The sequence below is a fragment of the Symphalangus syndactylus genome, chromosome 7, assembly GCF_028878055.3.
Source record: "Symphalangus syndactylus isolate Jambi chromosome 7, NHGRI_mSymSyn1-v2.1_pri, whole genome shotgun sequence".
Lineage (NCBI taxonomy): Eukaryota > Metazoa > Chordata > Mammalia > Primates > Hylobatidae > Symphalangus > Symphalangus syndactylus.
The window spans coordinates 46,711,113-46,734,982 of NC_072429.2; the positions used below are offsets into that span (position 1 = coordinate 46,711,113).

Consider the following 23,870-nt stretch of genomic DNA (forward strand, 5'->3'; position numbering starts at 1 on the left):
TTAAAATCTCCTTTTAAAGGGGGGCTTTAAACCCTCAAAGAATAATCAAGAGCCCTGGTTTTTCATTCCTGGGCAATACACAATTTCACAATGTGCCCTCAACCTCTATACCTTGACTTAAACGATGAAGGAAGGCAGGGATGAAAACCTGGCTGAGTGGGACGGGGTGGCTGGAGCCTCTGTGGTGTCTTCCTGAGCCTAGCATACTCACTTTTCCTCCAAATGGAGTTGGAAACCTGAGCCCTGTCATGGCTAAGTGCTCTATCAAGAGATCTGAGTGCTAAACAAATCCATAGGTCAAGAAGGACCCCAACTACTTGTCAGCTGATTTGTGGCATTAGCTTCTCTTCCCATAAGGACATATTTTAAATGCCTGCTAGTCAATCTGTGGCCACTTAAAATCTCAGAACAACCACTGTCATCAAACTCATAAGCAGTAAGCATTTCACTTTTCCAAAGTTCATGAATGCATGAATCTTATCAATTAAGCCAGTCCTTTAGGGGTTTTCTTTCAGTTTTCTTGTGTTTTTTGTATCTGTTCTTAGACCCCTCTCTTGGCAGTGCCTCTCTCTGGAGCCTGGTGTCATCGCTATTACAGGGCACGCTGAGTGGGTTAGTAGGGAGATTTTCCAGGTCCTCCTATTGTATCAGCTGCCCTCTACTGCACGGACATGTTCCTTTTCCTTCTCCTGTGGCACAGGTTTAATCTCAGTCCACTTTCATTTGGCTCCACTCAGCAGCACAGGTCTGGGTCTAGATGCCCTTCACCAGGAAAGCCTGCTCAGAGGGAGAGGATGAGTGGCTCATTTATTCTGAGGCCTCCTAAGGTCAAGTACCTGATTTCGTCTTCACAGCAACCCTGAGGTGGATACTACCATCATTCCCACTTCACAGGCAAGGAATTCGAGGCTTAGAGACCTTAGGTCTCTCGTTCAAGCACATGCGACGAGGCAGAGGCAAGGGCAGGATCTGAACCCAGGCCTTTATGGCTCTAAAGCCTCTGGCAAGCCAGGCTTGCTCAGACCCAACTGGGATAGAAAAGGGATCAGAAAGAGAGCAGAGGTGACTGGGGCTACAGCAAAGTTGTCTCTCACATCCAGCCAGAGCCTACCCCACCCACTGAAGCCTGGCCACCCCAGGCCCTGGGGTCACTGCAGCAGGAAAGCCCCAGGCAGAGTGTCCCTTCCATCTGCCTGGATGGCCTGCCCACCCCGGGATCCTGCATGGGCAGCTCTGGACAGGGAAACCGGAACACAATCGCATGCAGATCCTCTTGAATAACCCCTTCCCTGTGCTCTCCCTGTCACAGGATTGGCTTGCCTGCCCCTGGGACAGAAAGCCCCCTCCCTTGCCAGCTCTGGAAATAGCCTGCTTGATTCATGTGCAGGCCATCCCTGGGCTTCAGGCCAGAGACTCAGCTGGAGGCTGGCTGCAGTGGGAGGGCCCTCACAGGCTCTGAGGTATTCACAAGTGCCAGGCCCTTTGCTGAAGGCTTTCTGGACATGGGGCCAATCAGTCTTCATGACCGCCGTGTCGGGCGTGGGCATCAGGACATCAGTCAGTCTCCTCACTGCTTCCGCTTCTCCCCAGCCTCCAGAGACAGAGCTGAGGCGGTGGCCATGCCTTTCTCACCTGTCAGAGCCCCCGAACCACGGCAGCTTAGCTGGGGAAACAAAAATGTCCTAGTCTTGCTTGCTCCACCTTTTTCCTCCAGTTTAATCAGGTTCGTCCTTGCCAGTGCTTTCACATAACATACTTGGAAACGTGGGGAACTAGGGACTTTGAGCTCGTTACTCCCAGGCGTGCTGACAGAGGTTAGAAACAGCAGCTACAAAATGGAGGACTTCAAACCAGAGGGCTGTGACACCCATGACAGGGGCATTGAGTGCCCACACATAACTTAGAAACCCGAGTCACTTATTTCCTGGAGCACCAAGTTTCCCAAAAGCCTTAGGACCTTTTCACCTTTAGCTGAGGACAGAATCTCTGCTCCCGGGCTGTCGGGAGGATGGGCAATGGGGAGTAGCGTGGGTCTGGAGGTGGGAGTGACCTGCGTTTTCCTTGCTTCAGTCGCCCAAAGCAGGGATGACTAGCGCAGGAGAAACCCCTAAGGCAGGCCTCATAGTTCTTCAGAGCACCTGCGGTGGGGCCCAGAAATTTTACAACTGCTTCTTCTAGATGCAGGGTTCAGGGTACTGCATCTCCAGAGGGTGCACTGAGCTTCACAGCCTAGTCTCAGCCCCAGGATTCCCCCACCCACCCCAGGGCCTCACCGTTCCTGGCATTCTGCTCTGCTACCATCCCCGTCGCTCCCCACTTCCCAGTGGGGGACTCTGCCTGAGAACTCGTGCACTATCCAGGACCCATGCTGCCTAGGTCCTGGGCCACTCAGTACTTGAAGCCCGGGGCCCCCTGTGCACTGAGGCTTAGCTGGCAGTGCGAGTCACCCAGCAGGAGCTGTGGCAGAGGTGGCCCCAACCCAGGTGTTCCACAACCAGAGATGGCCCATCCTGGCAACTGCCTCCTCTACAGCCAAGCAGAAGACAAAAAGCTGGCAGAACTATGGTTACGTAAGATGTTAAACCGTTTACAGAAACTACCATCTCGGCAACTCTTCTCTCAACTTCTGTAAATAGAATGCTATTTAAAAATATAAACCTTTTTAAAAAGAAGGAAAAAAGGGAGAGGGGTTAAAAGAGCAGTGGGGGGGCTGGGATGGTAACAGGCACCACCTTTCCAGGCACGTTGGTAGCAGTCAGTGCCCAACCTGGCAAGAGGTTCTGGTGCCTGCTGTGGCTGCGCAGATTGAGCTGCTCCTTGGAGATCAAGTGCCCCCCTGTGGCCAGTCTAGGGACCAGGGCTGGGTTCCAGCTCCTGACAGGGGCAGGGTCTTAAGGATTGGCTTCCTTTCATAAGCATCAGCGCCAAAAGGCTCATCCCCCATTCGCTATCTAGTGTCTCAGACCACCCTATTCAACTGGCCCCAGAGAAGCAGGGACTATTCCCAGGGGACTACAGGTGGAGTGGGGGTCAGGTCCAGGGGACCCCGCACTGGCTTGCCTCTCTTGCCCGCAGTCAGCTGTTTGAACCAACCCTCAGTATTCTCAGCCCCAGTCTGATGTGGGGCCTGCAGAGGGGCAGGCACCCAGAGCTTTGCCACATGGATGCAAACACAAGTGTGGGGTGGGGAACGTGCAGGGAGAGGTGCGTGAGCACACAGATGTGGCCCAGGAGCCCAGGCTAGGTCAGAAAGGCCCAGGAAGCCCTGGGTCTCAGGTGCACAGCAGCTTTGGGAAGAGATGAGCAGCTTCTGGCAGGGGCACCTCCCACCTTCTTGCCTTCAAGCTGGAAGCAGAAAAGATAGATGGACGATGCCAGGCCTGTCCAACAAGCCCTGGGGTCTTCTCCAGGGCCACCAGTGCCCACTGCAACCTTGGCCACCAGACACACCAACCAGTAGTCCCCTTGGTCCCAGGATCTAGGACTACTGTATTGTACAGTCCCAGAGGTGACATTCACATGGGCTACTCAGAAACCTGGTTCCGGGTAGGCAATGGGCAAGTGGGGCTCCAGTTCCAATAGAGGTCAGGGCAGGGATGACCTGCAGGAAATGTGAGTATAGGCCTTCTCAGGTGAAGGCTCCAATTCTCAGTCAGCCCTATTCTGGCATCTGAAACCTTCACCTGCATGGCTGGGACTTTGTAAATGATTAATCGAGTGCCTTGATATGTTAACTGAGCCTTATTAGGTCCTTCTTGTTTTTGCAAGTGTCTGTACCAGTCCCAACCCAAGAGAGCTAGGCAGGAAAAGCAAACAGAAAGACCGGAGCCTCCCAGAGGGTTCTGATGCCCGCAGCCTTCTTGCTCCTGGAGTAAGGAAGCAGCACGTGGCCCCTTATCACCCAGACCAGTGATGGGCACCCAGGGCTGGCCCTCAACTGCTAAGACAACTACAGTCAGTCACCACACCTTCCAAAAAGTGCCACCAGGGGAGATGATGGCTTTGCCAGGGGCAGGAGGACCTGTAGTCTGATCAACTGCCCTTGCCCCACGTTGGGCATCTAGACTGACAGAAGGAGGCCAACCAGCCTCCCGGGAGGTTTCAGAGGATCCACAATAGCCCTTTTACTGCCCAGATGCAGAGGTAGGAAGGGAGGGGAAAATCTTTAAGCATTTTCCAAATAAGTAAAAACCTCAAGACAGCCATGAGACGGCTCCTACAGGGGCGGAGAGAGAGAGAGAGAGAAGATTCAACTTGCTATGGTTTCAGTTCAGCTTTCCTTGGATGTGCAAGTGCAGTGGCATCGTTTACTACCCAGTGCAAAGGGGCTACACCGATGAGAACAAAATGTCCTAAAGGCAATGCCACTGTGCCTCTGTTCAAGGCCAGTGAGTACCAGGTCCATGTGCTGAGTGGGAGAGTGATAGGGCGAAGGATGACCAGGAACAGCAGAGGGACCAGCCCAGCTTCTGTCCTTCCAGGGGATATCTGGGCAAAGGCAATCAAGGGTCTGTAGTTTTCATCAGATTGTTTGAAGGGTAAGATAGGAGAAGTTAGGAACCTCTTCCATTTTCCCCTTCTTCTACAGGGAGGCGGACATGGAGCTGACAGAATCAGCACAGCCTTAGCCCAGGCTCCACAACAGCAGCTGCCTTTGCCTACTAAGCTCAGAGCCTTCCCTGGGCTTCCCGAGCCTCTCTTCCTGCCCTACTCTTCCTGCCTCCTTTTCCTGCAGCTTCAGCTCTGGCCTAGCTTTTCTGTGAAGCTGAGTCCCAAGATACCCACTCCAAGGTGAAGTAGACCAGGAGCTGGCCAACCAACTCACCCACCAACCTGTGTCTCACCTGACTGCAGCCCAACCCATCAAGCATTCAGGCTGCCATTGCTCTCCGGACAGGTGTGAGCATTTACATGGATTGGTCTGGAAAGGGTGAGGGCTTGCTGAGCTGTGGATGGGTCCTTGCTCATAGGTCTTCAGAAGTGCATTTGCCACCATCCTGAAGTGGCATCCTGGGAGGGAGGCTGCCCCTGGACAAAACCAAGCAGCTATCCCAGGGCCAAGACCAAGCCCTATGAGAAGCTGATGAAGCCTAGGGGACCCCAGGTGAATGAGTCATCTCATTCACCCCCAATCAGTCCTGTGAACAGTAGGCCCCCAATAACACAATTTTTGGATAAAAACAAAATCTGTCTAGTAGATCTGGACACGCTGGGCCAGCCTGACAAGGCTGCACCGCCAGCATTGCTTGTGGTCTCATCCTTGGGCAAGAGCTGCTAGGCTACCAGGACAGGGTTGACTGTAGATACTGAGACAGTTGAGAACTTCTCAGATGCCAGGACTACAGTCAGAACTGCCTTGGGGACCACCTCGGCCAGTCATTTTTTGGTAAGAAGAGGATGCTGAGCTCAAAGAAGGGAAATAAGTTGACTGAGGTCACATAGTGAATTAGAGGCAGGTCCTGGCCTGTCACCACACCTTCCTGCCTTCTGGCCCAGAGCTCACTGCACAAGATCAGGCTGGCTTCAAATCAGATAGCATCTTGGCTGCATGTGACCTGAAATGTGGCTATGCATCAAGGGAATGAAAGGCCTCCCTATTCTCTGTGCCCCAGTTCTCCTTCTAAATCCAAGATCTGTGTGTAAGGTCCAGATCTAGATTTCTCCTTGTTCAGAGTGTCCCAAGGAGAGTCAGGGCCCATCGCCTCGGAACGACCTGGTCCAACAGTCAATTGAGATATGGAGTGAATTCTGTCCACAGTCACGACATCCGAGTGAATGCCCTCAGCCTCCACCCGCCACACCTCCACCTTCCACATGAGGGTGCGGGAAAAGGAGTGGCTGCTGAGGAGCCTGAGCAAGGCATGTGTGAGGGGACGCCTGGGTGCGTGTCAGCCTCCCTCGTGTGTAACTCAACTCCAGTGCTGGATGCTGACAATTCCCAGGCAAGTGGCTGGAGATCCAGAAGTGCTTGGTATTTTCCAGTAAAGACCATGTTACTCTACAAGAAGGTTATCACCCCATTTAAATAAAATAGAGAAAATAAGAGCTTTTAAAAAACTATGACCAACAAAAGAAGAGGTTAAAACCAGGGCCCACTTTCCCCATGTTCCCGCCACCAACTTGGGAGTTGGGCAGACCTGAGCCGAGGTCCTGGCTCTGTTCTTCCAGAGCTGGATGATTTCAAGTAAGACACTTGACCTCTCTGAGCCTCTGCTTCCTCTTCTACAGGATGGGAAGGAAGACAGAGTTGTACAGCTACTGCCTTAGATAACACAGGGAAATGTTGTAATGAGAACAAAGTTAATATCATTAAGACAGGTCAAAAATACAAGCTCTCAATTTACAGAGAGGAAAGTTTCATCGTGGGGTTTCTTAAATAGTGAGATCATATAGTATGTTTCAAATGCTATTTTTCATAATTTTCTAGGCCTTGTCTATGTTTACAGCACTGCTAAAGAACCGAGGTGCCTGCCGTGCTGGTGCAGCACGTTCATTCCTGTTTGCTGGTCCAGGTTGCATGTACAAAGCTTGGTCTTGCAAAACATCATACAGTGAGCAATCCAAGCCACAAGACTGCAGGGATGTGCACATCCACAGAAATGCCACAAGGTGACTCTGGGGCTCAACAGCTTGTTGTGGACAGGATGGGTTCTATCCAGATGAGTTTATAAAAGATGAAAGACATACAGATAATAATTTAAGTCAGACTTAAATAATTCACTTTATTTTTGTAAACCTGAGGAGAAAACCAAGTTTTTCTGGTGCTGAAGACCCAATGTCATGGGTGACATTACTACAGTAGGAGGAGGAAGCAGTTCATTATATCTCTCTCATACTGGTGAGAGAAGGAAATAAAAAAGGGAATCTCAAATAGTTTATGGAGGCAATATCCTCTTTTCTGTTACACAAGACTTTAGCAAGCAATCTTCCACACCCTGAGGGGAAGACAAGACTTAGAAACAAACTGTTTTGTATTTGGCTTAGAGTAGACAGCAGTTTTACTTTGATCTTGACACCAGCCAGATTTGGTGGGGGACTGAAGGGCAGTAATGGGGCAGAGTACTCGGGACAGGATGAGTACATAAGCAGTTCCTCAGCACCCACTCTTCTGCTAGAGTCTTGTAATGCCACTGCCTCAGATAGACCAAAGGACCACGGTGTGAGCTGGGGAAGATGTCACTGTCAAGATCAAAGGGGAGGAAGGGGCTGACAAGTATGAGAAGCCCCAAAATACACTTGAGAAGAGGACAAAATGTTTTTCTGGGCTGGGTGCGGTGGCTCACGCCTATAATCCCAGCACTTTGGGAGGCTGAGGTGGGCGGATCATGAGGTCAGAAGATCGAGACCATCCTGGCTAACATGGTGAAACCCCGTCTCTACTGAAAATACAAAAAATTAGCTGGACGTGGTGGCGGGCGCCTGTAGTCCCAACTACTCAGGAGGCTAAGGCAGGAGAATGGCATGAACCCAGGAGGCGGAGCTTGCAGTGAGCCAAGATCACACCACTGCACTCCAGCCCGGGCGACAGAGCAAGACTCCATCTCAAAAAAAAAAAAAGAAAAGTTTTTCTGGTGCTGAAGACCCAATGTCATGGGTGACATTACTATAGTAGGAGGAGGAAGCAGTTCATTATATCATGACATATATCATGAACATATCCCTAATGCAGCTTTTGGAGGAATAATTATGAATGAGGCTGGCTGGGCATGGTGGCTCAAGCCTGTAATTCCAGCACTTTGAGAGGCCGAGGCCGGCGGATCACCTGAGGTCAGGAGTTCAAGAACAGCCTGGCCAACATGGCGAGACCCCATCTCTACTAAAAAGTACAAAAATTAGCCAGGCATGGTGGCGGGCGCCTGTAATCCCAGCTACTTAGGAGGCTGAGGCAGGAGAATCGCTTGAACCCAGGAGGTGGAGGTTGCAGTGAGCCGAGATTGCGCCACTGAACTCCTGCCTGGGCAAGGGCAAGACTCCATCTCAAAAAAAAAAAAAAAAATTATGAATGAGGCTGATATACCAGGCAAAAGAAATTAAGGAAAACCTAGAGAAAAAACCTAATCATGCCTAGTACATGACAGTTCTATGACCCTGTGATGACGGCGTAAAGACCTCGAGAGAGGGAGGATTTTCCAATGGCGGCAAACAGTGTGTGATCTTGCTCATGACCTGCTCAGAAGTGAGGCACAGGAAGACCACGGTTGTGAATGATGGTGGCTGATATGACTCAGAGCATAACCCGGCCCACAAGTCCCTCAACATACTGGCCATCTTGTAATGGCTGTTCCTACCCAAGTTAATGAATAGTATACCTCATTTACTGCCAACTTCCAAAGACACCAATGTAATCATACACTAGGGGCTTTAACTGTGGAATAATTACAACCCAGCAAATGAATGGGCAGGCTGCCTGCCATCATTGAAGGTTATGGCATGTAAGGGTGAGCAACCAATCCCACTTAAATACCCATTAAGCCCCATGATGATCTATAGATTTAATGTAATTTCAATAAAAATCCCAACAGGAGTTTTTAATAGATAAAGATAAACAAATTCTAAAATGTATGGAAAGGAAAGAGAACTAAAATGACTAAAATAAAGATTTAACATAAAGCTATAGTAGTCAAGATCACTGGTTAATGGTATTGGCAAACAGACACATAGATCAAAGGAATGGAATGAAGAAGACAATAATAGACCCACATGAACATGGCTAACTGGTTTGACACATAAGCAAAGGCAATTCATTGGAGAAAGCATTTTGAAAAATATTGGTATGGTATGCAAAACACCTCATAAAAACCCTCAGCTATTTTAAACCTCATATTTTATACAAAAACTAACACCAAATGGATTATAGATCTCAATGAAAAACATAAAACTGTAAAATATTTTGAAGAAAACATAGAAAAGCATCTTCATGACCTGGGGTGAGACAAAGAGTCCTTAGACTGACACAAAAAACGTGATAAAATAAAATAAAAAATTGATAAACTGGACTTCATCACAATGAAAACTTTTGCTCCATGGAAGACACTGTTAAGGGGATGAAAAGATAGGCTACAGATGCAGAGAAAATATGTGCAAATCACAGCCTACAGAGGACTTGTATCTAAAATATATAACAACTCTCAAAAGTCCACAGTAAGAAAACAACCCAATTTGAAAGTGGATAAAAGACTTGAAAAAACACTTCACCAAAGAGGATATACGGAGAGCAAATATGCACAGGACTTCATTACTAACTATTAGGAAAACACAAAGCCACAATGAGATGCCACTACATACAATCAGAATGGCTAAAATAAAAATTGCTGACAATATCAAGTACTGGCAAAGATGCAGAGCCACGGAACTCTCATTCATTACTGATAGGAATGCACGATGCCAAAGCCACTTTGGAAAAGAATAGCAGTTTCTTAAGCCTATCATATGATCCAGAAATTCCACTCTTGGGTATTCAGCTTAGAGAAATGAAAACTTAGGTTCACACAAAAACCTGAACATCAATGTTTATAGCAGATGGATTCATAATCACCCAGAGGTAGAAACAACCCAAATGGTCCTTCAACAGGTGAATGAGTAACTGTGGTACCTCTAATACAATGGAATACTTCTCAGCAATAAAGTGTCCACAGATCCTCATAGAATACACCAGCAGTTAACACACCGATGATTTTGCTCGCAAGGCAGTATCCCAGAATGACATTCCAGGGCAAAACCTAACCATCCCAAATCTCCCGTGGCCAAATGCACTGCAAAATCCCAAAGACCAGGGGCTTTCAAATGTATTCCTCAGGCCCCTGAGCTTTCATAAAAAGTAGGGGATGGTTCCTCCTTGCCTCAACCACAGCAATTCTATAGTATCTATTTTCCAGACTGGAGTTGCATGTAGAGTTTCCTTTCAAAAGATGTATATTAGCAAAATCTGTAATGGTGGTCATGAAAGATCTAGACTGTTGCTACTGTTCAGAAGGACCTCCCCAGGGCATGGATGGTCATCTGTTTGGTTATCTATGTGCTGGACCCTCCAGCAGCTACCACAGAGGACATAGTCTTCTTGAGGAACAATGTCTCCTCTGTTCAGGCTCAAAGCTGAGTGACATGAGCCTGACTCCCTTACTTGGTGTCTAACCTTTTTGGAATTTAATGTTTTGTTAGCATGCTTCTGTCCAGTTTAGTGAGGGTTCCTAGCCTTCCTGCCTCAGCTAGTTCTTTGCACCTGTGAGCTCACCTGTTCCATGCTTACACAAATGTCTGCCTTTCTCCAGGCCTGAGGAGCCCTGTCTTCTAGTTCCAAGCAGTCTTGTCTTTCCTTCTGTTGATTTCCTTCGCAGAACAAGAACTGGAGAAAAGTCCACCTCCTCAGTGAAAACAGTGTAGACACTTTTGTGTTCTCACCTTACCTAATCTCTCAGCAACATTTGATGTTACTAATCACTCCTCTCTTCCCAATACATCTTCACTGAGCTCTCAGGATATCCCATTCTTCTAGCTTTCTCTCTCTGACTCCTTTGCAGATCCATCCAGAATTCCTTAAAGCTCAGCCCTACACTGCCATCTTTCCTTTTCCCGCCATATTTCCATCCAAGTTGATCTTACTCACGGCCACAGTTTCAATGATCATCAACATGCCAAGGCTCTCCACATTGACATCTCTAGCCCAACCTCTCCTCCAAGCTTCAGGTTTATATACAATTGCTTACCTGACATCTCCACTTGAATGTCTCATAGATACTTTGAAACCTCAAACTAACTCAGTTTGTTCTCTCTCTCAACCAGCCATGATTCCTTTCTCTTGTTCCCAACCTCTGTAAACACCACCACCAGGCGCCCAGTTCCAGTCAGAAACCCAGAAGTCATCCTTGACTCTTACCTTCTTCCTCAATGTCCATATCCAATCCATCAGCAAGTCCTGTTGATTTTACTTCCCAATATCTCAAATGCATTCATTTCTCTCCATAATCACCATGTGTACCTGTGCCCCCTTCCAAACCACTCTCCACACAGAAGCCAAAAGGATCTCTTAAAAATGCAAATGTGATATCATCCCTTTGCTTAATATCCTTCAACAGCTTCCTATTACTCACAAGACAAATACCAAAATCCTTAACTTGGGCTATGAACCCCCATCTTATTCCTGCCTGTTTCTCAACTGCTCCTAATGTCCCCTTGCTGCCTATGACACCAATTTCCTTTTCCACTTTATCAAATGAGCCACCATCTTTCCTGCCATTGGGCCTTGGCACCTGCTGTTCCTACACTTTTGCCTATTGACATCTATACGTCTTTCAGATATTAGCTCACTTCACTGCCTTGGGGAAGCCTTCTTGGACTGTGCCAGATTGTTCCCCTTTTGTATGTTTTCATGGCATTATGTCTCTTCTCTTCACAGGGAAGTATGATGTCAATTATTACCTGTGGGTTTATTTAATGTCTGGTTCCCTCCCTAGAGTATAAGCCCTGCAAAAGCAGGGATTGGGGGTTTGTTCTGTGTGGTCTGTCACCTGACACTCTGGAGCTACGTTTACGGAATCCACGATTGTCTCTGTAGAACCCAGGTGGTTTCCCTGGAGCATGCATAGGACAGACTGAAGAACTGCTCCCCTCACAGCTGAACTGCCCCCAAGGTAATGATGTGACAAAGATGGGCTAAAATTTTCTAATGTGTGATCCCAATGGAATGAATAAATTATTTCCACCAAGTAATAAATGTAACATTTTTAAAAAGTAATCTATTCACAGTAACATTAAAATTATAATATACCTAGGGGAAAAATCTAATTTTTAAAACCAATAAAAATATGCGAGAACTATGTGAAGAAAATTTTAACACTTAAAGGACATAAAAAGAAGACAAAAATAAATTGAGAGATTACTTGTTCCTGGTGGGAAGACAATATTGTAAATATGTCAACTCTTTCACCAATTACTTGATAAATCACATGCTGTTCCAATCAAAGCCAAACATGGTTTTCTGTAGAAACTAACACACATTCTAAAATGTAGATGAAAGAGTAAAAGTCCGAGAAAGCCAAGAAAATTACGAAAAAGAATAAGAGGTATGTGTTTATGCATGTGCTGGTGGAAGGAGGGTACACATCCACCAGATTCCTGATTCTAGCTCATATTCTTTTTTTTTTTTTTTTTTTTTTTTTTTTTTTGGAGACGGAGTCTCGCTCTGTCACCCAGGCTGGAGTGCAGTGGCGCAGTCTCGGCTCACTGCAAGCTCCGCCTCCCGGGTTCACGCCATTCTCCTGTCTCAGCCTCTCCGAGTAGCTGGGACTACAGGCGCCCGCCACCACGCCCGGCTAATTTTTTTTTTTTGTATTTTTAGTAGAGACGGGGTTTCACCGTGGTCTCGATCTCCTGACCTTGTGATCCGCCCGCCTCGGCCTCCCAAAGTGCTGGGATTACAAGCGTGAGCCACCGCGCCCGGCCCTAGCTCATATTCTAATTCGTATATGGGAACGTGGTATATGACAAATCTCATCTCAAATTAATAGGGAAAGGATTGAAACTGTGCCCCAAAGATTAAAGACACCAATCCTTAACAGAGTTTACAAGATGGCAGACAAGAAACAACTTGCTGAAACACTGAAACCCCTCTGCTTATGAGGCAAAAGAACTGGCTGAAATCTGTTAGAACTAATATGGCCAGCTGGAGTTTGGACAGAATGAGCCTGCTGATGATGTCACAGCCTGAATTTTCACTGCGTGTTTCATACTAACCCCTCCCCTGAATTTGCACATAGGATCCAAGAGGTAGCATGAAGAGATTATTGTACATGCCCCAGGACTTTCCAAACCGCTTCTTTCCTTCCACCAACCACCTCTCATCCTGGAATCCACCCCTCTAACCTTTTCTAATAAAATTACTGCCTTAAAGCCAGGACAGGGAGACAGATTTGAGCTGGAATCCTGTCTCCTTGTTAATCAACTTACAATAAAAGCATTTATTTTCTCAAACACCCAGTGTCATGGAATTGGCTTCTAGCACATCAGGTAGTGAGCCCCTTTTGCTTGGTAACAGGATTATCTAATTAATACATGGAGCTGGAACTACCAAGATGGAAAAAGAAAACTAGAATCTTATCCTACACCATGATAAAAAATAAATTCAGGGCCAGGTGCAGTGGCTCATGCCTGTAATCCCAGCACTTTGGGAGGCTGAGATGGATGGATCACCTGAGGTCAGGAGTTCGAGACCATCCTGACCAACATGGCGAAACCCCTGTCTCTACTAAAAATACAAAAATTAGCTGGGCATGGTGGTGCATGCCTGTAGTTCCAGCTACTCAGGAGGCTGAGGCAAGAGAATCGCTTGAACCCAGGAGGCAGAGGCTGCAGTGAGCCGAGATCATGCCACTGCACTCCAGCTTGGGTGACAGAGCAATACCTCATTTCAAAAAATAAAATAAAAATATAAAATTAGATGGGTGTGGTGGCATATGCCTGTAATCCCAGCTACTTGGGAGGCTGAAGCAGGAGAATCGCTTGAACCAGGGAGGCGGAGGTTGCAGTGAGCCAAGATCATGCCATTGCACTCCAGCCTGGGCAACAAGAGTGAAACTAGGTCTCAAAAAAATAAATAAATAAATAAATAAATCAGGTGGACTAACGACTATATCTGAAACATTTTTAGAAGAAAATATAGACTTATTTTTATGAGCTTGGAATAGAAAATGAGTTTTCAAAGACTAAACCATACAAAGCACGAGGGAAAGATGGTAAACATGACTTCTAAAATTTCTCATACTAGAAAATACACTATAAAAAGATTAAGAGAGGTCAGGTATGGTGGCTCACACCGCAATCCCAGCACTTTGGATCTCAGGTGGATCGCTTGAGTTCAGGAGTTCAAGACCAGCCTGGAAAACAGGGCAAAACCCTGTCTCTATTAAAAAAAATACAAAAGTTAGCAGGGTATGGTGGCGCGTGCCTGTAATCCCAGCTACTTGGGAGGCTGAGGCACAAGAATTGCTTGAACCCAGGAGGTAAAGGTTGCAGTGAGATGAGATCACACCACTGCACTCCAGCCTGGGTAACAGAGCAAGACTCCATTCCAAAAAAAAAAAAAAAAGAGAGCGTCAGATAGGAAGAAGATATTTGCACGCCTATAAAACAGACAAATATTAGTGGATAGAATATACAGAAATTCTCTACAAATCAGTAAGACAAACCAACAGAAAAGACAGGCTAAGAATATGTATAAGCAATTCACAAGATATGTACAAACTGCCCAAAACTTATATGTTTATGTTCAAGGTCACTAGTAATCAGGGAAGGCAAATTAGTGAGATACCATTTTGCACCTATGAAAGGTGCTAAAATTTAAAAATCTGTGAGTTATTTTCAAAGAAAGAAGAAAATGGAAATTGTGCAACAGTAGTTGTTTATTCCAGTAACAGGAGGTAGCAGGGCTGTAGGGAAATACTTGGATCTTAGCTGCTCAGTTCAAGTTGTCCAGGAGGCAGCAGCAGCAGAGAGCAGCCCAACAAGCAGCCAGGACTGCCTGACACCCGCTGTCCATCTTCCTTTCCCGTTCTATCACGTACACTGTTGAAGGGGGTGCAGGGCGGGCAGGGCAGAGAGAGACCCAGTCAGAGGGGACTCGGAGTGGCAGCATCCTGGTAGAACTTACCACACTCTGCAGAGACTGGTTCTGTCTAGATTGTTAGCTCCACAAGGGCAGGGCAGGGGCCAAGCTGATATGGTTCACTGCCCTTTCCCTGCTTCGGTGTCTGGCAGACATCAGGTACTCAGCAGCTACCAGACCACTGTTCCTGCCACCTCTCTTTCTCCAAGCTGACCAGGAAACCCAACCCAGTACTTTATTTGTTGCTTGTCCAAAGTGATCCAATTCTCAGTGCAACCCTTGCCCTGAGCCCCACCCCTGCAGCCTGATATGGCAGGCACTGGCAGAAATCTTTACATATGATTTCATTTAATCCTCCCAACAGCTCTGTATTACTATCATCATTTTATAACTCTCATACACTGTTAGCAGGAGTGGGAATGGACAGAATCTCTTTGAAGGAGAATTTAGGGAGAAGGGGAGAGACAACAACTGCAACACAGAAAATTTGTGTCTGGAATTTATCCTGCAGAAATAATTGTCCCAGCGTTCAGGGATCTATGTAAAGTATGGTTGTTGCTGCATCAGAATAACCCCAAACTAGCCTTAATGTCTATCAGCTGAGTCCAGCTGGGTAAATTAAAGCACACCACGTAATAGACTACTACTAAAAGAACCAGGTGGTTCTTCCACGTGGCCAATAATTTAAGGGATGAAAGCAAGGTCTAGAGCAGTGCATCTATTTTATTTGTACAATAAGAAGGATATACACAGAAATACACACACACACATTTCTGAAAGTATACAAGAACTTAAAGGTCAGGGTGTGTACAGAGGTGGAGGTTTTCACTTTGCTTTTACATTTTTCTCAAATCCAGGCTTGTCTGATTCCAATGCCACACTCAAAGCTGCTCCTGGGGGTCCTCATGGTAGGAGGGTGGGGCCTAGCTAGTTTTAGAATGCCTTGGATCTCTTCAAGCATCTATTTCAACTGCTCTAAGATAGTTCCAGGGGCTTTAGGGGCAGTGGGCACTGACCAATCTGGGCTCCTAGCCCCAATGGCCCCATCCTCAGTCCTCGGCTGCCTCCCTAAGTCACTGTTACCTAGACACCTCACATGGTCCAACTCCCCACAACCATGCTCCTCTTATAGCCTGATCTGGCACCTCCTAACCCATGGTTCCACCTATCGAATATGCCTTAAATCCAATTCTGTCTCTTCTCAGGCCCTGCAGCCTCTGAGCTCTAGGCTAGCACCAGGACTTCTGCTGGGCAAACTTGGCAAGTAGGGGATGCTATCAAATCACAACTCCCCCTCCAAGGAGCTCAAACCAGAGAGGACCCCTACACTGCTGCAATTCCTGGGGCTGAGCCCCTTTTAACCCTCTCCCCCCTGGCCAGGCCAGGTCCCAAACAGCTCATTAAGGCTTCTTTTGCAACCCCTGGCCCTTCACACCAGGTGGCAGTACTTCAGAATTTAGCAAATCAACCCCAGCCTCTTCTCTTGGAGTTCGGGAAGGTACTCAGGAGCCCACCTGAGCCAGGTTCTGGGGAAGACAGCATCGAGGGAGCAGGCGCCATTGGTCTCTGCCTATGCACAGCCTTGAGGATTCCATGATGCTCCAGGGGCCACCTCCAGGTCTCTAACCAGCCCCCTGGCTCTCCTCACCCCAGTGAGTGTGAACATCCATCATACTCCGCTTTCTCCTCTCACTGCCTCAGCAGAGCCCCTCCATTCTTGATTCCCACACTGCTGCTCTCCACCTCTGCCAGTCAGTGACCTCAGCAGCACCAGGACCCTTGTCAGGAACTTCAGCGTCTACTCAGCTGACCCTTGGTAGTGCCCACCCCACCCCTTGGCCTTCTCTCAGCATCAGCAATACTGTCACTGGGCTCATCCTTTCCTGTGTCCTGGAAATATCCCCTCCACATTTTTTTTTTTTGAGACAGTGTTTCACTCTTGTTGCCTGGGCTGGAGTACAAGGGTGCAAAGGGTGCAATCTCGGCTCACTGCACCCTCTGCCTCCCAGGTTCAAGCGATTATCCTGCCTCAGCCTCCCAAGTAGCTGGGATTACAGGCATGCACCACCACATCTGGCTAATATATATATATATATATATATATATTTTTTTTTTTTTAATAGAGACGGGGTTTCACCATGTTTGCCAGGCTGGTCTCGAACTCCTGACCTCAAGTGATCTGCCTACCTTGGCCTCCCAAAGTGCTGGGATTATAGATATGAGCCACCGTGCCCAGCCCAGAATAGGAATTTTAATAAAATATCAAGTTGAATTTAAATATAGGGTCATCTACTCACTGGCCATGTAATCTTGGACAGGTAATAACCTCTCCAACCCTCAGTTTCTTCTGCTATAAAACAAGAATAATATTAGTAATCTATACCCCATCATAGGGTTGCTGGGAAAATGAAGAGATTTTGCATGTAAAGTGCTGGGCACAGTGCTTCGCACATTGGAAAGCATTCAGTAAATGCTCACTGATGTTATTACTATTATTCAAATGCCTATGACCTTTCAGGCAGACCCCTCCCCTGACCAAAAGTGAGCCTCTTGTAGACAGGGAGAAAGAAGAGGAGGTGTTTATCAACTCTGGGAAGAAGCCTCAGAAATAAACAGGAGGCTGGGAGTCAGAGTCACAGGCTATTCTAAGAGCAAGGGGCCTGCAAGATCAGTTAGCCCCTTGCTATAGAGAGGAGGTAACGGAGTTCCAGTGCAAGGGATGGATATGCCCAGAGCCACTCAGAGAAGAGGAGGAGCAGAACAGAGCCGGATCTCTATCTTCAGTAGATTCACGGCAGGAAAATACAAGAATGCTGGGGAGGGGACTGCCAGGAACCAAAGGCCCTGCCTAGGCACACCTTCCTTCACTCCAGCTCACACACACACATGAACAGTCCCCCCCATCACTTTTCCTTTGGCCTCAACTAACTACATGACATCAGAGCCAAGGTTCAGAGTCAGGGAAACCGGTCACATCTTTGGGAAGTATGACTAGGAAGCCCAGGCAGAGCTCAGGGCTGGGCAGCTTCCAAGTCAGAGGATGTGGAGTTTGTATACTGAGCCTGGGACAGAAGAGAAACACATGGAACATGAGAACAATCAGGATGGCTGCCAGAGGCTGGAGTCCAGGGGCCACAGACACCTCCTGTATCCTGACTGCCAGGCCCAGGCCCATGCCTGGTAACAACCCTTTCCCCAACCTCCTCCCACTGATTGAAGGCCTAAACACCTCAGGCACTGTGGTCACCCCAGCAGGAATCCCCACAGTGGGATTCACCTGTATCTGCCTACACCACCTGCCAGTCCTAGCCTTCCACTGATCCTGAATTGGCAGTGACACCTATGTAGGAAAACAGTTTGTTGCATGGCAAGAATGACACCATCTTTTTTATTTTTATTTTTTAGAGACAGAGTCTTGCTCTATTACCCAGGCTGAAGTGCAGTAGCATGATCATAACTCACCTCAGCGTCAAACTTCTGGGCTCAAGCAATCCTTTAACCTCTGCTTTCCAAGTAGCTAGGACAACAGGTGCATGTCACCACACCTGGCTAATTTTTAAAATTTTTTGTAGAGACAGGGTCTTGCTATGTTGCCCATGCTGGTCTTCAACTCCTGGCCTCAAGCCATCCTCCTGCTTGGTTTCCCAAAGTGCTGGGATTACAGGCATGAACCACTGTGCCCAGTATGACATCATCTTGAAGTAAAACCACGATGACTGATGTATTCCCATAGCATAGACAACTCCTTATAAAAACACAATGCTAGGCTGGGCATGATGGCTCACACCTGTAATCCCAGTGCTTTGGGAGGCTGAGGCGGGAGGATCCCTTGAATTAACGAGTTCAAGACTGGCCTGGGCAATAAAGTGAGACTCCATCTCTACAAAACATTTTTTAAGTAGCTGAGTGTGGTGGCTCATGCCTGTAGTCCCAGCTATTCAGGAGGCTGAAGCAGGAGGATTGCTTGAGCCCAGGAGTTTGAGGCTGCAGTGAGTCATGATCACACCATCACATTCCAGCCCAAGCAACAGAGCCAGACCCTGTCTCCAAAAATAAAAGAAAAAAAGAAACAATGCCTATTGCATAAATAACCTCTAGTGAAGATGTTTGTCCAATCTTCCCAGAGTTTTGTAAGAAAGTCTGTGGCAGCTGGGCATGGTGGCTCACGTATGTAATCCCAGCACTTTGGGAGGCCGAGGCAGGTGGATCACTTGAGGTCAGGAGTTCAAGACCAGCCTGACCAACATGGAGAAACCCCATCTCTACTAAAAATACAAAATTAGCTGGGTGTGGTGGCGCATGCCTGTAATCCCACCTACTTGGGAGGCTGAGGCAGGAGAATCGCTTGAACCCAGGAGGCAGAGGTTGCGGTGAGCCGAGATTTCACCACTGCACTCCAGCCTGGGCAACAAGAACGAAACTCTGTCTCAAAAAAACAAACAAAAAAATAAACTCTGAGGCATGACCAGCTATACATGTCTTTGCCCTAAAAGCTTGCTATTTAAATAATACTTTCTGGAGAGTATGTACAGGGATCCACTCTGTCTCCACCTGAGACATTGCTTCTGTTCTTAAGTCCCTATTAAATGTTTCTTTCTGAGAAACTGGATGTGTCAGCCTCTCAGCTCCCTCAGCCTTTGGGGGTCAATCTGTATATAGCTGGCTCACCCTGGAACAACTAGTGAGCATCGACACCAGCCACCCTCCAGGAACTGGCTGCATACCCTTTGAACAACCTCTTTGTTCTTCTCTCCCTGCCAGAAGAATGGCTTGCCTACCCCAGTGCAGCAAAGTGCCCCCTTGCCTCATATCAGCTCCAGAAATAGCTGCGTGATTCATGAGCCGGCCCCTCTCAGGGTGTAGGCCAGCGACCCAGCTGAAAGCTGGGTTACTGTGTGAAGAGCTCTTATTCCACACCCCACATAGATCTCTGTTCTTCTGGGAAGCCTCTGATCTGCTGTCTGGCAAACTCCCGCCTTTGTCCTCCAGCATCCGGAAAATAAGGTAACCATCAGGGTAATGAAATGGCAGCCACAGTACTAAGCATGTACTGATCCTTTTTGTTAGCTCATCCCAGCTCAGACCCAGCTGACATTCCCTCCTCTTCCTGGTTTTGCCCATGACTTGGGATGTCCCCTTCACCTTTCCAAACCTCAGTATCAACATCTATAAAAAGCAGGGTTGACAGTGGTGTCTACAGTAAGGTCCCAAAGATGAAAATGCCTTGACAACAAAATATTGTTTGATCCTTCCCACTCCCTGCCCCAGGGGCCATGTGCCAGAGCAGGAGAAGGCACCATCAGCCCTGAGAAGAGCAGAAGAGAAAAGTAGCAGAGGATGTCCTCCTCCTCCTCCTCCTTCTCCTTTGCAGCATCACACTGGATCCTACCCAGAACCTGGGAGCTCTAGGTGGTTCCTCCAAGAGGTCTTCCTGACCTACGCCATTAAGGGTCTTTCTGGCTCTGAATTCCTGCCAGCACACTGTAACTGCAATCATTCAAAAACAGCCTTAGAAATATCAAGCAGTCCTTAAGAAGAATATAGCACTGAGGCAGAGATGGGCTCAAGGTGAGTATTTAGATGAAAAAGGCAGACTACAGGCCAGGACATGTACAGTGTCCAGAAGAACAGAGTTTTGGGGGTAAGAATAGGAGACTTTTATTTTGTATGCCGGTGATGTTTTCCTTTATACTTCTGTTATTAGAATAGAACAAAGAACATAGGACTGTCTCAGAAGTGGCTGGCTTATTGTCAGTGTTTCCATATTCCCTAACTAGACTCTAAGTTCCTAAAGTGCAGGGTACAGGCTTTCTCTACATGCTGCCCCTACAGGGCCTGAGACACAGGGAGGGAAGGCTGGCTGGGAACTATGAGCAGCACCAACATCCTTCTAGGCAGGGGCAGATGGCTACAGTGGGCAGTCCCTGCCTCACTCACAAAAGCCACATGGCCCACAGTCTAGGTCCTCAAGACGTCATGAGTTCAAAGTTTAGCAGTATACTGGGACTGATCTCAGTATTTTTAGTTATGCAGTAGTTTCAGTTGGCTCATTTGTGAATCTAGAGAATTGCTAGGAAGAAATTAACACAGAGAATAATCACATGCCCATTAAGACAAGAATTTCACAATCAGCCATCTCTACTTCCTAAATGGCCTGGCAAATACAGATGGACACTGGCTCAAGGAAGCCAATTATCACCCAAGTGTGTCCTTAGCTGGTATGGGGAAAACCGGTCCTGTGCCAAGGCATTTCAGAAATATACTTTCCTAGGAAGTTACACATATGTAATTCCAATAATTCTAAATGTTGTATAAGAATTAGATGAAACAAAAGCAGATTACAAAAACTGGAAGACATGGGGGATAATACTATGCTTGCACAAAGCTGCCATGAGGGGAAGACAAGTGGCTTCAACAGTCTTAGTCATCCGCAGGCTCATGGTTTCAAGTCCTAAGAGCCAGGTCTGGGGACAAGGCCAAAAGACCAGCTCAACTAGGGTCAGGAAAGAGAAGGGTCAAAGTCATTAAGAGCCCACGCCACTAGAGCAAGCTGGCTGTAGTAAGGTGCACTGCCTAGTCCAGTGCCCACCAACAAGTGACAAGGGTGCCCCCACAATCATAAGGAAGTGGCCAGCTGAAATGTGGTCAATGAAAGGGGATATATCAAACTGGAATTATAAAATGTTGTGAAAGCCTATCAAATATCAAAATGAAGTCAGATATTATGAGTGTCCAGTGGTAGTTATGCTGGAGTCTAAAATTAGATGGTGAGTAAAGCTGACTTTTGCTCAGCAGAGAACGGTGATTCATCAGAAACTGATCTTCAAAGACATCTTGCTCCTTGTGCTTTAAACCTTTACCCAAATGAATTGAAAGTAGGGACTTGAACAGATATTTGTACACCCATGTTCGCAGCAGCAGTATTTAGAAACATAGTCAAAAGGTGGAAGCAACCCAAGTGTCAGTGGATAAACGAAATGTGGTATAAATATACAATGAATATTATTCAGCCTAAAAAAGGAAGGAAATCCTGACACACGCTACAGCATGGATTAATCTTGAGGACATTGTGCTAAGTGAAATAAGCCAGTCCAGAAGGACAAATACTGTATGATTCCACTTATATGAGGTACTCATTGTAGTCAAATTCATAGGTCGTTGCCAGGGGCTGGAGGTAGGAGAAAATGGTGAGTTGTTGTTCAACAGGGACACAGTTTCAGTTTGGGAAGATGAAAAGAGTTTTGGAGATGAGTGGTGGTGATGGTTGCACAACAATGTGAATGTACTTAATGCCAATGAATTGTACACTAAAAATGGTTAAAATGGCAAATTTTATGAGAATTTTATCACACACATAAAAACCTGCATTATTTTTTTCTTTTTTTAAGAGACAGGGTCTTGCTGTGTCACCCAGGCTGGAGTGCAGTGGTGCAATCATAGCTCATGGTAACCTTGAACTCCTAGACTGAAGTGATCCTTCTGCTTCAGCCTCCTAAATAGCTAAGAAACTTGCATTCTTTAATCCTCTGTTTATACATGAGAATTCCAGGACACTTCAACACTTGGGGAAAAAGACACCAGAGCTGAGCTTCGCAGCAGGCAAAACTCTATATGTTGGTGGCTCAGGACGTTCTGTCCCAGCAGCAGCTTCAGTTCTCTTTGGTTTGGTAGCGTGAATCAATCCTGCAGGCCCCTGGGGCCAGCCTGGACTCCAGCCAGCCAGAGACATCTCATGGTCAGAAAACAGTAAGTCCACTCTGCCTGCCTGTGTGCCCGCCTGCCCTCCTGCTTGAAGACTCTTCTAGACTGCTCCAACTATATCTCACATCCAGCAAATGTGCTGAAGGAGAAAGAAGCTGCTGTTGCTGACACTTAGCTCAGTCTCCTTCCCACCTCACATGCTCACTTTGCATTTTCCTGACACAGCCAACCCTGCAGAGGAGTCCAGAAATAAAAGACATCATCCCTGACTCAGGTAGCTCACAGACCACTTGAAAAGAAGACAAAGACCCACCTCAGTAAGCTCACAGCCACATGCCAAACTGGGAAAGACCAATAATAAACACAACTGGAACAAAATCATGACAGATCCTTTCAATGAGTTAAGGTGAGAGAAATGTTAATCTTATTACCGCCCTCTCCTCATTTCTCTCTTCTTGCACTGCTAGAAGAAAATTAAGTAAACGATGGCTAGTGAGTGGCTCACCAAGAAATGGGCATCATCTTAGATGGGCCCTGGCTGCCACAGCCAGCCCTAATAGCCCTGGCTTCTGACTGATAGGGCCATCATGGCCTGACAGTCCCTTGCCCTCAGGATGGAACCGTGGTTAGGGTGATTAATGCATGAACTGTTATTTCATACCCTGCTGAGCAGCAAGAATGATGCTTGAAACCAGGGAAGCATAGAAACAAAGCAAGGAGAGAAAAGGTAAGAATGAAACAGAGATAGAAAATGACTCAGAAACCAAAAACCCCCAATGTCAGTGGCCCTTGAATATAAGACAACTACTGCCATGATTTTAGAAGGCTAAATAGAAATTAGGGAAATTATTTCCTCCTGGTTTTCAGGCACTGGGTTACAGAAAAAAAAATAGAGAGGTTACTTTGAGTGGAGCTGGCTCTTTGGAACTTGCCCAAATGGGCAGAGATCACCAAGGAGGTAGCTGCTGGGTTTTTCCAATTAGTGTCCAGGCACAGGCAGGCACAGACTACTCTGTTATCGTCAATGTTAGCCTGATTCACATTGAGTGCTGGCCTAGGAGTCTCATTCAAATAGTACTTGCTGCATTTTCTAAGAAGGTAAACACTGTCATATCATTTTTACTGAACATAAAACGTGTTTTATCTTAGGTATACAGACCATAACTGGCTTCTAAAGGTACCAGATTCCTGTGTTACTGATTAACAGCTCCAGGAGATATATTTATGCAAAGCACCCCAGGTTGTTTTCTTTTTCTACTGCCAGGCTTAATTTTATGACAGTAAAAATAGTAGTGTTTTCTCCTGAATGCACCTTAGTTTAGAGGCTGGTACACAGTGAGTTCCGAGGTCAGGGATGGGACAGGATGACCATTCTCAATGAATGTGGTGAGAAGGTGATTCGGGGGCAACCCTCACTTGTAAGGACTGTCCCCCACCCCTCCCCTCTACTACCTGCAGCACACTGCCCACTATTTCAGAGAAACAAAGGCCATTCCTTGTAGATTTGCAAAGAACTGTGCGGGGTGCCTGGGCTATGCCAAATTATCCACCACAATTCCTGCTGTTTTGTAAC

General features: G+C 46.9%; 1 protein-coding gene across 2 annotated transcripts in view; it reads right to left on the bottom strand.

Moving 5' to 3' along the window:
• The window catches only part of CYSTM1 (cysteine rich transmembrane module containing 1), a 100,294-nt gene that overhangs the window by 879 nt on the left and 75,545 nt on the right, over positions 1-23,870 (bottom strand). The window contains exon 7 of one of the 2 annotated variants that reach the window (XM_063642786.1): positions 14,374-14,556. The exons of the other annotated variant lie outside the window; for it this stretch is intronic. The gene's annotated coding sequence lies outside the window, so the exon portion shown is untranslated. Of the gene's footprint in view, positions 1-14,373; positions 14,557-23,870 lie in introns of those variants that run through there. 2 annotated transcript variants of the gene reach the window in all.